Here is a 3,456-nt window from a genome sequence, read left to right as displayed (position 1 = left end):
ACTCTAACCTACATCAAACCTATTACGACCAGCCAACCTTTCCAGCCTCCGCCATCACCACCTCCTCCAAATCCACCCCTTCCCATCCCCGCCGCCGCCGCCACCACCACCACCAAGGGCAAGCGGGATGGCCGGTAAGGGAGGCAAGAAGTCCCAGTCCGCTGTGGAAAAGAATTCTATGAGACCAGGTCTCATGCGAGACCCATCCTGATGAATGACACGTGGCATTCATAAATCACAAAGCATCCCTCACCCTCACTTAAAATCAAGGGGAAGAGATTAGATGCTTTGTGATTTGTGAATGTCACGTGTCATCCATCAGGACGGGTCTCACCTGCTAACCGTGAGACCTGATTTTATATAATTTTTTTCCATCCCTCTTCGGTACACCTGCGCGTGCGGAGAGGAAATCGAGGGGTTGGCCGCGGGCACGGAGCATACCAGGAAATGCGAGGAAGCGAAGAAGGCGGCCCAGGCGGCGAAGGCTCATGAGCTGGCGGCCCAGAGGGCGCGGGAGTTGGAGCTGGAGGCCGCGCGTAGGGGCCGCGATTAAACAACTCAGGTACAGAATCCGGTTCCGTTCACCCTTCCAAAATTAGCTCAGATTGACTGCAGATCCCGAAATTAGGGCAGATTGACTGGTGATTTGGACGATTTTGGACGGGGTTCTGACGCAATTATTAGAGCAAGATTTATAGTAATCCAATGGCAGATATGGACGGGAGCGCTGACTGCGCCAAGTTGTTAGAAATTAAAGGGCTTTTACTAGCGAATTAAGTAGTGCTGTATTTGTTAACTGCAAAATTGGGTGGGAATAAAGTAGTCGTGCTGAATTAGAGGGATTTTACTAGCGAATTAAGTAGGTAGTACTGTATTTGTTGTGCTGGATTAGAGAGATTTTACTAGCGAATTAAGTAAGTACTCCCTCCGTTGCAAATTAGTTGACTTGGATTTATCTCAATACGGATGTATCTAACACTAAAACATGTCTAGATATATTCGTATCTAACAAATCTGAGTCAACTAATTTGCAACGGCGGGAGTAGTATTGTACTTGTGAACTGCAAGTATGGACATTTTCTCACAGCAGAAACAGGCAATTTAGTATTATACAAAATGTTAATGCTCATATAAGTCTGCTCATGTGTGCTAAGATTGCGTAAGCAAATTTCCAATGCCTGTTGATATGTGCTAAGATTTTCAGTTACAGCAAAAAAAAAGTACTCGTCGTTTTAGCTTTTCCTGGCAATCTGGTACAGGCACAAATATGCAAAACTCTTAGGCCTAACAAATATGCAAAGCTATTGAGCTTTGGAGGCCTAATAAACCGGAAAGGAGGGAGTATATAGACCAACTCTCCTGTGCAATCAGGATTTTACTCGTATCCTATGCTAGCTGTGGTGATGCTTCCTGTTTTATACCTTCAGTGTAGTAGTAGCCCAACCAATTATCAAAGAATAATAAGTAGTGACAATACAGTCTCTTATATCACAGAAAAGAAAACCTGCCAAGTAAAAAAGACGGTCAGAATGCACGTTAAATCATTGCATACTACAAATTTTCTCCTAGATAATTTGATCATATACATAAACTAATTACTATGCATTGCAGCAAAGGCAGGCATCAAGGGCAGGGGAAGAACAAAACAGCAAGTGCTGTATCATGGCGAAATAAAGCACAATGTCAGGAGATTCATCTGTTCTACTGATATAATGTACTCCTTTGAACATATTATGTCTTGCCTATTTTGAACTCCTATGAACATATTACTTCACATATTACCTGCCGTGCTCACATATTACCTGTCTGCTATGTGCATGCTCATGTGATATTCTGCGATGGTCAAGTTCTCTTGTTGAATTTTTTTATCAAACCTATCAACAATAGAATCCAGAAGGTGCTTCTTGTGAAGCTAATTACAAGCTCACCATAATACAAGTGTCTTTTGATAACACACCGTTTGGAGGTTGATGATGAGGCCCACCATTAGACATTGGCATTGGGATACCCAAATGTTGTTGTTGGCAGGTCATGGTATTCAGGCTGGGGATCAAAGCGGAATATTGGCCTGTCCGTGGCAACAAGCATGCAGCCCCTTTGTCCCGCTCTCGGTTTTCCCCAAAACTTGGGAGCTCTTTTATGGTACCCCGCGTCAAATATTAGCCATCCATTCTTCAAATCTAATGGTAACGATCGATCTATACTGCTCCAATTTGCCAATAGAATCGCGAGCGGTATAGTTTGCACCGCTTCTCTCCCGTCCTCCAGTATACAAATCGCTAGGGCATTTTGGGAGTAAATAGTTTCAGCTCGCCCGTCTCGCCCTCTGGGGACTGGTCCGCCGTGACGAGGCCGGCTGGGCCGGCAAGGTGCAGCACCTTCGAACCGACTTTTAGGCCTTCCGGACATCCGATGCCTCCTGGCGCACGCTGCTCGCCAACGACGGCGACCGGCCATGCCAGGCAGGCGAGACCATGGCGGCTGGCTGCGGGCTGCCCCGGCCTGCCCTTTCGGATCACGCTGTCCGCGGACGGTGGCGAGGCGACCCGAGGCTGCGGGACTGCTTGCGTGCGGGAGGCGGGAGCGGACGCTACGGCGGGGCTGCTTGCGTGCGGGAGGCGGGAGCGAACGAGCAGCTGCTGCGGTGCTGTGGGGCGTGCACGACGGCTGTTGCTGCAGGCGTGGAGCGCGAACGGGCGCGCGCGTGGCTGGGTGTGTGCATGCGAGACGAGCTCCAGTGACTCATCCATGGCGGACAGGGCGCCGGCTTCAGCGAGACGACGCTACTGTAGATGAAAACGACGGGAACGAATAAGATGAGTTCGAGGAGGAGGTCGTGGTCGAGGACGACGGCTCAGGGGGCGCCTCCGTCCAGCAACCAGAGCAGGAGGTCGAAGGAGACTGTGGAGGAGTTGTGGCACATGCAGGCGGAGCTTGCCGTCTTGGTTTCCCATCGCCAATATCCGCTGACCGACGACGTCGCTAAGGTTTCCATGACAGAAAATCTATGTCTATCCTACCCTCGGGAAATCAGCGGTCAGATTTTAATATACCGCTTCCTCGCCTGTTAGCAGCATAGGGTACCGTAAAAACTCTCAAATTTGGTAGCGTTCTACCCCTGCTCAACCCTTCCTCCCGCTCTAGGGAAAGAAAGAAGAACAGCGGCACGTGGTGAGGAGATGAGAAGCGAAGCAACTCGAGGTCCATGGTGGCACAAGCGAGCACGGATCCCACCGCCGTCTGCCCGTCTCCCTCTTCCCCTTCACTCTCTACCTTGCGGGTTCCTGGCCGTGGAGATTGGCGGTGTCCTGCTGCTCGCCAGATAGATCCAGAAGAGGTGGGGCTTGACAGCTCAACAGCTATGTACTGCGGTGAGGACGGTGCTCGGCAGTGTCACACTGGTCCGTGGTCGCCGTCATGGGCCTCATCCCTTGCTCGGACGGACGCCAGCAATGG

General features: G+C 50.2%; 1 long non-coding RNA gene across 1 annotated transcript; it reads left to right on the top strand.

The window, feature by feature from the left end:
- The first annotated feature begins 290 nt into the window (after window positions 1-290).
- On the top strand, window positions 291-1,810 carry LOC119299371. Its single transcript, XR_005146193.1, has 2 exons — window positions 291-562; window positions 1,612-1,810. It is a non-coding gene; the product is annotated as an uncharacterized LOC119299371 (long non-coding RNA).
- The last annotated feature ends 1,646 nt before the right edge of the window (window positions 1,811-3,456 follow it).

Source organism: Triticum dicoccoides, chromosome 5A (assembly GCF_002162155.2).
Source record: "Triticum dicoccoides isolate Atlit2015 ecotype Zavitan chromosome 5A, WEW_v2.0, whole genome shotgun sequence".
Lineage (NCBI taxonomy): Eukaryota > Viridiplantae > Streptophyta > Magnoliopsida > Poales > Poaceae > Triticum > Triticum dicoccoides.
This window is presented reverse-complemented; position numbering and strand designations above follow the sequence as displayed.